This window comes from Anolis sagrei, chromosome 12 (assembly GCF_037176765.1).
Source record: "Anolis sagrei isolate rAnoSag1 chromosome 12, rAnoSag1.mat, whole genome shotgun sequence".
NCBI lineage: Eukaryota > Metazoa > Chordata > Lepidosauria > Squamata > Dactyloidae > Anolis > Anolis sagrei.
This window is the reverse complement of record NC_090032.1, coordinates 11,071,000-11,082,889: the sequence shown is the minus strand read 5'-3', so window position 1 is coordinate 11,082,889 and position 11,890 is coordinate 11,071,000. Positions and strand designations below refer to the sequence as shown.

General features: G+C 48.5%; 2 protein-coding genes across 2 annotated transcripts in view; one reads left to right on the top strand and one right to left on the bottom strand.

The window, feature by feature from the left end:
- LOC132764289 (methyltransferase-like protein 25B) overlaps positions 1-234 on the top strand; it is a 47,656-nt gene extending 47,422 nt beyond the window's left edge. The window contains exon 10 of the mRNA XM_067472425.1: positions 4-234. The gene's annotated coding sequence lies outside the window, so the exon portion shown is untranslated. The remainder of the gene's footprint in view (positions 1-3) is intronic.
- MRPL24 (mitochondrial ribosomal protein L24) overlaps positions 1-11,890 on the bottom strand; it is a 53,104-nt gene that overhangs the window by 23,600 nt on the left and 17,614 nt on the right. The gene's annotated exons all lie outside the window — the stretch shown is intronic.

The following is an 11,890-nucleotide window of genomic DNA, read 5'->3' as shown; positions in this document are numbered from 1 at the left end:
AAGTCTGACTTGGCCACGGTAGTCCACGCTCTGGTTACATCCCGCTTAGACTACTGCAACGCTCTCTACGTGGGGTTGCCCTTGAAGACTGCTCGGAAGCTTCAAATGGTCCAACGTTTGGCAGCCAGGTTGCTAACAGGAGCGGCAAATTGAAATTGAATCCAAACAAGACAGAGGTACTCCTGGTCAGTCGCAAGGCCGAGCAGGTTCGCAGCTTGGGTGTGACCCTGGACTCATCGCTGAGCCTGGAACCCCAGGTTTCGGCGGTGACCAGGGGAGCATTTGCACAGTTAAAACTCGTGCGCCAGCTGCGACCGTACCTTGGGAAGTCTGACTTGACCACGGTAGTCCACGCTCTGGTTACATCCCGCTTAGACTACTGCAACGCTCTCTACGTGGGGTTGCCCTTGAAGACTGCTCGGAAGCTTCAAACGGTCCAACGTTCGGCAGCCAGGTTGCTAACAGGAGTGGCACTCAGGGAGCACACCACTCCTCTGTTGCGCCAGCTCCACTGGCTGCCAATTTGCTACCGGGCACAATTCAAGGTGCTGGCTTTAGCCTATAAAGCCCTAAACGGTTCTGGCCCTACTTACCTCTCCGAACGCATCTCCTCCTATGAACCGACTAGGACATTAAGATCGTCTGGGGAGGCCCTGCTCTCGGTCCCGCCCGCATCGCAGGCGCGCTTGGCGGGGACGAGAGACAGGGCCTTCTTGGTGGTGGCCCCTCGGCTGTGGAACACCCTACCTGTGGACATCAGACAGGCCCCATCACTGCTGGCATTCCGGAGGAAGGTCAAGACTTGGCTTTACGAACAAGTGTTTGGCTAAATAGTGCAACGAAATACAGTAAGATGGTACAACTGAACATAGGAATTGGTATAAAGGATTATGATTGCGGATTCTGATTCGTTTGCTGAGGCGCACGTCTATGATAATGATTGTTTTTGAATTGATATGTTTGTATAATGTGTTTTAATTGCCTTTTGATGCTGTTGTGTTGATCTTTACTGTGTAAACCGCCTTGAGTCGCCATTCGGCTGAGAAAGGCAGTATAGAAGTAAAGCAAATAAATAAATAAATAAATTTACTCTAGTTATTATTACTTTACTTTTATTATTTCACTCTATTATTACTGTAATTATTAGATTTCCATTATTTTATTCTATTATTTTTATTTATTATTTTACTCGATTATTACTGTTATTACATTTCCATTATTTTACTCTATTATTTTATTACATTTATTATTTTTCTCTTTTTATTATTATTTTACTTTATTATTATGTGTTTATTGGAATGTTATTTTGTTACTGTGTTTATACCAGTGGTTCTCAACCTTTCTAATGCCGTGACCCCTAAAGGAGGCTTCTCAGGTGCTAGACAAGTGCCTGGCCGTTGTGTCGACCTGGATGAGGAGGAACAAGCTGAAGATCAATCCCGACAAGACAGAGGTCCTCTTGGTCGATCGTAAGCTGGATCGGGGTATAGGGTGGTTACCTGTGTTGGACGGGGTTACACTCCCCCTGAAACCTCAGGTCCGCAGTTTGGGTGTCCTCCTGGATTCTTCGCTTACACTTGAGGCTCAGGTGTCGGCGGTATCCGGGAGGGCTTTTGCGCAACTGAGACTCGTGCGCCAACTGCGACCATACCTCGTGAAGGCTGATCTGGCCGGGGTGGTCCATGCCTTGGTCACCTCTAGAATGGACTACTGTAATGCGCTCTACGTGGGGCTACCCTTGAAGACGGCTCGGAAACTGCAGCTGGTCCAACGTGCAGCAGCCAGAATGCTAACTGGAGCTCATTATCAAGAGAGGTCTACCCCTCTGTTCAAGGAGCTCCACTGGCTGCCTTTCATCTTCCGAGCCCAATTCAAGGTGCAGGTGCTTACCTATAAAGCCCTAAACGGTTTGGGACCACCCTACCTGCGTGACCGTATCTCCATCTACGAACCTATACGCTCGCTTCGATCATCTGGGGAGGCCCTGCTCGTGATCCCGCCTACGTCGCAAGCGCGTTTGGTGGGGACGCGGGACAGGGCCTTCTCCGTAGCGGCCCCCCGACTCTGGAACGCCCTCCCAAAAGATCTCCGACAGGCCCCCACACTAGCAGTTTTCAGAAGGAATCTGAAAACTTGGCTGTTCCATTGTGCCTTCCCGGATTAGGAACCCCCATCCCAAGTCCTAATAGCACTTTAGCACAGTTAATATTGCTGCACACCATACTTTAATCCCCGACGCCCCTCCTACCATTTTTTCAGCACTTTTAACCTTGTACCTCTCACCGGCCGAACCAGTTTTAATATGTCCTGATGTATAGTTGCTGTTGTATTGTTAATTTTGATTTGATTTGTTTTGCACAGCTCAGGCTCGTGCGCCAGCTGCGCCCGTATCTTGGGAAGTCTGACTTGGCCACGGTGGTACACGCTTTGGTCACATCCCGCCTCGACTACTGCAACGCTCTCTACGTGGGGCTGCCCTTGAAAACGGCCCGGAAGCTCCAGCTAGTCCAGCGCGCGGCAGCCATGTTGTTAACAGGAGCAGGGCGTAGGGAGCACACAACGCCCTTGCTGTCCCAGCTCCACTGGCTGCCGATTTGCTACCGGGCCCAATTTAAGGTGCTGGTACTATCCTACAAAGCCCTAAACGGTTCCGGCCCAAAATACCTTGCAGACCGCATCTTGGCCTACGAGCCCACGAGGACCTTGAGATCATCCGGGGAGGCCCTTCTCTCGATCCCGTCTGCCTCACAGGCACGCCTGGCGGGGACGAGAGAGCGGGCCTTCTCGGTGGTGGCCCCCCGGCTGTGGAACGCCCTCCCTGCTGAAGTTAGACAGGCGCCCTCCCTTATGGCCTTTCGTAAGAGCCTGAAAACATGGCTCTTCGAGTTGGCCTTTAACTGAGTGCTATATCTTGGCAATGATGACCGGAATGGACCACGACTATGAGACTGACTATGACCCATGATATGACGAAGCGGATTTTTAGTATAAGTATATGTCAAGTAGTAGTAGCATGTTATGTATTGTTCTGATTACTGTAAATTGTCTTTTCTATGTTGTTGTTCACCGCCACGAGTCGCCCCCTGGGCTGAGAGTGGCGGTAAATAAGTGCAAGTAATAAATAAATAAATAATAATAAATTTGCTTGTTTATTGTTGTTATGTTTCCTATTGTATTGTGTTTATGGCTTCGGCCTGTGTAAGCCGCATCGAGTCCTCCGGGAGATGCTCGCGGGGTACAAATAAAGTTAATAATAATAATAATAATAATAATAATAAATAAAGTTCCTCATGTTGTTGTGACCCCCACCACATTTTCGTTGCTACTTCATAACAGTAATTTTGCTACTGTTATGAAATGTAATGTAAATGTCTGATATGAAGGATGCATTTTCATTGTTACAAATTGAACATAATTAAAGCATAGTGATTAATCACAAAAACAATATGTTTGGGGGAGTGTGGGCAACGGATGATGGGATGTGAAGTACCTTCAACCGATGCAGCTCTGACTTCCAGAGACCACTGAGACACCCCCCCCCCCCCCCGAAATACAGACCAGGACCAAACTTGGCACACAGAACCCTAATGACCAATAGAAAATACTGGAGGGGGTTATTTATTTATCGTGTCATCAGCAACCATTGTATTACAATTCCAACAGAGCAAAACAAACACAGAGATTAAAAAGAAAAAGAAAAAAAAGAAAGAAAAAAACCCACACAGATTTTGTAAATTTGGTATTTGGTTAAATGTCCTTTGACCAGTATCTGGCCACTTGGAGTGCCTCTGGGGTTGCCGCAAGAAGGTCCTCCATCGTGCATGTGGCAGGGCTCAGGGTGCATTGCAGCAGGTGGTCAGTGGTTTGTTCTTCTCCGCACTCGCATGCCGAGGATTCCACCCTGTAGCCCCATTTCTTAAGATTGGCTCTGCATCTCGTGGTGCCAGAGCGCAATCTGTTCAGCGCCTTCCAAGTCGCCCAGTCTTCTGAGTGCCCAGGGGGGAGTCTCTCATCTGGTATCACCCATGAATTGAGGTGCTGGGTTTGGGCCTGCCACTTTTGGACTCTCGCTTGCTGGGGTGTTCCAGCGAGTGTCTCTGTAGTTCTAAGAAAACTATGTCTTGATTTAAGTCGTTGACGTGCTGGCTGATACCCAAACAGGGGATGAGCTGGAGATGTCTCTGCCTTGGTCCTTTCACTATTGGCTGCTACTTCCCGGCGGATGTCAGGTGGTGCAATACCGGCTAAGCAGTGTAATTTCTCCAGTGGTGTGGGTCACAGACACCCCGTGATAATGCAGCATGTCTCATTAAGAGCCACATCCACTGTTTTAGTGTGATGAGATGTGTTCCACACTGGGCATGCATACTCAGCAGCAGAGTAGCATAGCGCAAGGGCAGATGTCTTCACTGTGTCTGGTTGTGATCCCCAGGTTGTGCCAGTCAGCTTTCGTATGATGTTGTTTCTAGCGCCCACTTTTTGTTTGATGTTCAGGCAGTGCTTCTTGTAGGTCAGAGCACGGTCCAAAGTGACTCCCAGGTATTTGGGTGTGCTGCAATGCTCCAGTGGGATTCCTTCCTAGGTAATCCTCAGAGCTCGGGATGCTTGTCTGTTCTTAAGGTGAAAGGCGCATGTCTGTGTTTTAGATGGATTAGGGATCAGATGGTTTTTCCTGTAATAGGCAGTAAGAGCACTTAGAGCTTCGGAGAGCTTCTGTTCTACCATCTCAAAGCTCTGGAGGGGGTTGGGAGGAATTGATAGTGAATTATGGGAGAGGTAGTTCACCTACATCCAGAGAGCACTGTGAACCCAAATTACTATGGATCTGGACAGAACTTGGCACAAATACTCAGTATGCCCAAATCTGAAGACTGGTGGAGTTTGGGGAAAATAGACCTTGGCATTTGGGAGTTATTGGGATGTAGTTCCCCAGCCATCAAAGAGCATTCTGAACTCCAACAATTAAATTGGACCAAACTTGGCCTGCAGAACTCTCACGACCAACAGAAAACACTGGAGAGATTTTGGAAAAATAGATCTTGGCATTTGGGACTTGGGGTGTTTAGTTCCCCAGCCATCAAAGAGCATTCTGAAATCCAACCACAATTAAATTGGACCAAACTTGAGTTGTGTGGAAGGGGACTGGGTTCTCTGAGGCCTCTTCCATACAGCTGCATAAAATACACACTGAAGTGGATTATCTGGCTGTGTGGGCTCAGAAATCCAGTTCAAAGCAGATAATGTGGGATTTCATTCAGCTGTGTGGAAGGGGACTGGGTTATCTGGGGCTCCATCCATACAGCTGCATAAAATACACACTGAAGTGGTTTATCTGGCTGTGTGGACACAGATAATCCAGTTCAAAGTAGACAATGTGGGATTTCATTCAGCTGTGTGGAAGGGGACTGGGTTATCTGGGGCTCCATCCATACAGCTGCATAAAATACACACTGAAGTGGTTTATCTGGCTGTGTGGACACAGATAATCCAGTTCAAAGTAGACAATGTGGGATTTCATTCAGCTGTGTGGAAGGGGACTGGGTTATCTGGGGCTCCATCCATACAGCTGCATAAAATACACACTGAAGTGGTTTATCTGGCTGTGTGGACACAGATAATCCAGTTCAAAGCAGATAATGTGGGATTTCATTCAGCTGTGTGGAAGGGGACTGGGTTATCTGGGGCTCCATCCATACAGCTGCATAAAATACACACTGAAGTGGATTATCTGGCTGTGTGGACACAGATAATCCAGTTCAAAGCAGACAATGTGGGATTTCATTCAGCTGTGTGGAAGGGGACTGGGTTATCTGGGGCTCCATCCATACAGCTGCATAAAATACACACTGAAGTGGTTTATCTGGCTGTGTGGACACAGATAATCCAGTTCAAAGCAGATAATGTGGGATTTCATTCAGCTGTGTGGAAGGGGACTGGGTTATCTGGGGCTCCATCCATACAGCTGCATAAAATACACACTGAAGTGGATTATCTGGCTGTGTGGACACAGATAATCCAGTTCAAAGCAGACAATGTGGGATTTCATTCAGCTGTGTGGAAGGGGACTGGGTTATCTGGGTCCCCTTTCATACAGCTGCATAAAATACACACTGAAGTGGATTATCTGGCTGTGTGGACACAGATAATCCAGTTCAAAGCAGACAATGTGGGATTTCATTCAGCTGTGTGGAAGGGGACTGGGTTATCTGGGGCTCCATCCATACAGCTGCATAAAATACACACTGAAGTGGTTTATCTGGCTGTGTGGACACAGATAATCCAGTTCAAAGCAGATAATGTGGGATTTCATTCAGCTGTGTGGAAGGGGACTGGGTTATCTGGGGCTCCATCCATACAGCTGCATAAAATACACACTGAAGTGGATTATCTGGCTGTGTGGACACAGATAATCCAGTTCAAAGCAGACAATGTGGGATTTCATTCAGCTGTGTGGAAGGGGACTGGGTTATCTGGGTCCCCTTTCATACAGCTGCATAAAATACACACTGAAGTGGATTATCTGGCTGTGTGGACACAGATAATCCAGTTCAAAGCAGACAATGTGGGATTTCATTCAGCTGTGTGGAAGGGGACTGGGTTATCTGGGGCTCCATCCATACAGCTGCATAAAATACACACTGAAGTGGATTATCTGGCTGTGTGGACACAGATAATCCAGTTCAAAGCAGACAATGTGGGATTTCATTCAGCTGTGTGGAAGGGGACTGGGTTATCTGGGGCTCCATCCATACAGCTGCATAAAATACACACTGAAGTGGATTATCTGGCTGTGTGGACACAGATAATCCAGTTCAAAGCAGACAATGTGGGATTTCATTCAGCTGTTTGGAAGGGGACTGGGTTATCTGGGTCCCCTTTCATACAGCTGCATAAAATACACACTGAAGTGGATTATCTGGCTGTGTGGACACAGATAATCCAGTTCAAAGCAGACAATGTGGGATTTCATTCAGCTGTGTGGAAGGGGACTGGGTTATCTGGGGCTCCATCCATACAGCTGCATAAAATACACACTGAAGTGGATTATCTGGCTGTGTGGACACAGATAATCCAGTTCAAAGCAGACAATGTGGGATTTCATTCAGCTGTGTGGAAGGGGACTGGGTTATCTGGGGCTCCATCCATACAGCTGCATAAAATACACACTGAAGTGGTTTATCTGGCTGTGTGGACACAGATAATCCAGTTCAAAGCAGACAATGTGGGATTTCATTCAGCTGTGTGGAAGGGGACTGGGTTATCTGGGGCTCCATCCATACAGCTGCATAAAATACACACTGAAGTGGATTATCTGGCTGTGTGGACACAGATAATCCAGTTCAAAGCAGACAATGTGGGATTTCATTCAGCTGTGTGGAAGGGGACTGGGTTATCTGGGGCTCCATCCATACAGCTGCATAAAATACACACTGAAGTGGATTATCTGGCTGTGTGGACACAGATAGTCCAGTTCAAAGCAGACAATGTGGGATTTCATTCAGCTGTGTGGAAGGGGACTGGGTTATCTGGGGCTCCATCCATACAGCTGCATAAAATACACACTGAAGTGGATTATCTGGCTGTGTGGACACAGATAATCCAGTTCAAAGCAGACAATGTGGGATTTCATTCAGCTGTGTGGAAGGGGACTGGGTTATCTGGGGCTCCATCCATACAGCTGCATAAAATACACACTGAAGTGGTTTATCTGGCTGTGTGGACACAGATAATCCAGTTCAAAGCAGACAATGTGGGATTTCATTCAGCTGTATGGAAGGGGACTGGGTTATCTGGGGCTCCATCCATACAGCTGCATAAAATACACACTGAAGTGGATTATCTGGCTGTGTGGACACAGATAGTCCAGTTCAAAGCAGACAATGTGGGATTTCATTCAGCTGTGTGGAAGGGGACTGGGTTATCTGGGGCTCCATCCATACAGCTGCATAAAATACACACTGAAGTGGTTTATCTGGCTGTGTGGACACAGATAATCCAGTTCAAAGCAGACAATGTGGGATTTCATTCAGCTGTGTGGAAGGGGACTGGGTTATCTGGGGCTCCATCCATACAGCTGCATAAAATACACACTGAAGTGGTTTATCTGGCTGTGTGGACACAGATAATCCAGTTCAAAGCAGACAATGTGGGATTTCATTCAGCTGTGTGGAAGGGGACTGGGTTATCTGGGGCTCCATCCATACAGCTGCATAAAATACACACTGAAGTGGATTATCTGGCTGTGTGGACACAGATAATCCAGTTCAAAGCAGACAATGTGGGATTTCATTCAGCTGTGTGGAAGGGGACTGGGTTATCTGGGGCTCCATCCATACAGCTGCATAAAATACACACTGAAGTGGATTATCTGGCTGTGTGGACACAGATAATCCAGTTCAAAGCAGACAATGTGGGATTTCATTCAGCTGTGTGGAAGGGGACTGGGTTATCTGGGGCTCCATCCATACAGCTGCATAAAATACACACTGAAGTGGATTATCTGGCTGTGTGGACACAGATAATCCAGTTCAAAGCAGACAATGTGGGATTTCATTCAGCTGTGTGGAAGGGGACTGGGTTATCTGGGGCTCCATCCATACAGCTGCATAAAATACACACTGAAGTGGATTATCTGGCTGTGTGGACACAGATAATCCAGTTCAAAGCAGACAATGTGGGATTTCATTCAGCTGTGTGGAAGGGGACTGGGTTATCTGGGGCTCCATCCATACAGCTGCATAAAATACACACTGAAGTGGATTATCTGGCTGTGTGGACACAGATAATCCAGTTCAAAGCAGACAATGTGGGATTTCATTCAGCTGTGTGGAAGGGGACTGGGTTATCTGGGGCTCCATCCATACAGCTGCATAAAATACACACTGAAGTGGTTTATCTGGCTGTGTGGACACAGATAATCCAGTTCAAAGCAGACAATGTGGGATTTCATTCAGCTGTGTGGAAGGGGACTGGGTTATCTGGGGCTCCATCCATACAGCTGCATAAAATACACACTGAAGTGGATTATCTGGCTGTGTGGACACAGATAATCCAGTTCAAAGCAGACAATGTGGGATTTCATTCAGCTGTGTGGAAGGGGACTGGGTTATCTGGGGCTCCATCCATACAGCTGCATAAAATACACACTGAAGTGGATTATCTGGCTGTGTGGACACAGATAATCCAGTTCAAAGCAGACAATGTGGGATTTCATTCAGCTGTGTGGAAGGGGACTGGGTTATCTGGGTCCCCTTTCATACAGCTGCATAAAATACACACTGAAGTGGATTATCTGGCTGTGTGGACACAGATAATCCAGTTCAAAGCAGACAATGTGGGATTTCATTCAGCTGTGTGGAAGGGGACTGGGTTATTAGACTCACCACACCTTCCAACCTCTGCAGAGGTGGGGGACCCATTAAGATGGTCCGCCCCAGGAGGCTTATGGATCCGAACGGATTCCTGACGGCTCTTGGGGATTTTCCTGCCACCTCGGTTGGTGATTCTGTTGAAGCCCTGGTGTCTCTCTGGAATGGGGAGATGACTAGGGCCATAAACACGATTGCTCCGGAACGTCCCCTCTCAAGTAGCCGAGCTAAACCAGCACCTTGGTTCAACGAGGAGCTGGCAGCGATGAAGCGAAGGAAGAGGAGACTAGAGCGCGTGTGGCGTTCGGACCCGAGCGAGTTAAATCGAACACGGTTTGTTGCCCTATTAAGGGCATATGCCGTGGCAATAAAGGCGGCAAAGAAAGCTTTCTTTGCGGCCAATATTGCGTCCGCAAAGAACCGTCCGGCGGAGTTGTTTCGAGTTGTCAGAGGGCTATTGAACCCCACCACTCTGGATGGGAACCCTGACAACTCGACGGCCCGCTGTGAAGCATTTGCTCGGTTCTTTGCGGACAAAGTCGCTTTGATCCGCTCTGGCCTGGATACCACGTTAACGGCAGTCTCTGAGGATGTAACACGAGCATCTGCTTGTCCGATTTTGATGGATTCATTTCAATTGGTGAAACCCGAGGATGTGGACAAGATACTTGGAGGAATGAGAGCTACCACATGCATCCTAGACCCCTGCCCATCCTGGCTTCTAAAGGAGGCCAGAGGGGGATTGGCCGAGTGGGTGGAGGTGGTGGTTAATGCCTCCCTTCGGGAAGGCAATATTCCAGCCAGCTTAAAACAAGCTGTAATAAAACCGCTGTTGAAAAAACCATCACTAGACCCCACTCAATTCGTCAACTATCGGCCTGTTTCCAATCTTCCCTTTTTGAGCAAAGTCCTGGAACGTGTGGTGGCCTCACAACTCCAGGTATTCTTGGTAGACACTGATTATCTGGATCCGGCACAGTCTGGCTTTAGGCCGGGACATGGTACCGAGACAGCCCTGGTCGCCTTAGTGGATGATCTCCGCAGAGAGCTCGACAGGGGGAGTGTGTCCCTGTTGGTCCTGCTGGATCTCTCAGCGGCCTTCGATACCGTCGACCACGGTATCCTTCTGGGACGCCTCGCGGGAATGGGCCTTGGTGGCACTGTTTTACAGTGGCTCGGGTCCTTCCTAGAGGGTCGTACCCAGAAGGTGTTGATGGGGGACAGCTGCTCGTCCTCACAACCTTTGTCTTGTGGGGTCCCGCAGGGTTCAATACTGTCCCCCATGTTGTTTAACATCTACATGAAGCCGTTGGGAGAGATCATCCGGAGTTTCGGGGTGCGGTGTTATCTGTACGCAGATGATGTCCAACTCTGTCACTCCTTTCCACCTACTTCTAAGGAGGCTGTTCAGGTCCTGAACCGGTGCTTGGCTGCTGTGTCGGACTGGATGAGGGTGAACAAATTGAAGTTGAATCCAGACAAGACAGAGGCACTCCTGGTCAGTCGAAAGGCCGAACGGGGCATAGGGTTACAGCCTGTGTTGGACGGGGTTACACTCCCCCTGAAGACGCAGGTTCGCAGCTTGGGTGTGACCCTGGATTCATCGCTGAGCCTGGAGCCTCAGGTCTCAGCGGTGGCCAGGGGAGCATTTGCACAGCTTCGGCTCGTGCGCCAGCTGCGCCCGTACCTCGGGAAGTCGGACTTGGCCACGGTAGTCCACGCTCTGGTCACATCCCGCATAGATTACTGCAACGCGCTCTACGTGGGGCTGCCCTTGAAGACTGCCCGGAAGCTCCAGATGGTCCAGCGCTCGGCAGCCAGGTTGCTAACAGGAGCAGCTCTCAGGGAGCATACCACTCCTCTGTTGAGCCAGCTCCACTGGCTGCCAATTCCCTACCGGGCACAATTCAAGGTGCTGGCATTAGCCTACAAAGCCCTAAACGGTTCCGGCCCCACCTACCTCTCCGAACGCATCTCCTCCTATGAACCGACACGGACATTAAGATCGTCCGGGGAGGCCCTGCTCTCGGTTCCGCCTGCGTCACAGGCACGGTTGGCGGGAACGAGAGACAGGGCCTTCTCGGTGGTGGCCCCTCGGTTATGGAATGCCCTACCAAGCGACATCAGACAGGCCCCTTCGTTGCTGGCATTTAGGAAGAAGCTCAAAACCTGGCTTTTTGAGCAAGCGTTTGGCTAATCAGCGCAATTGTACACAGAATGACGGTAAACTGAACATAGGAACGGTATAAGGATATGAGACTGGATCTTGGTTGCGATCGAGGCACTGTATGAATGGTTGTGTGTTTGTTATTGGGTATGCTGTGTTTTAATTGTTATTGTTGTGGTAATTAATATTGTGTAAACCGCATTGAGTCACCTATTATAGGTTGAGAAACGCGGTATAGAAATAAAGCAAATAAATAAAATAAATAAATAATTATCTGGGGCTCCATCCATACAGCTGCATAAAATACACACTGAAGTGGATTATCTGGCTGTGTGGACACAGATAATCCAGTTCA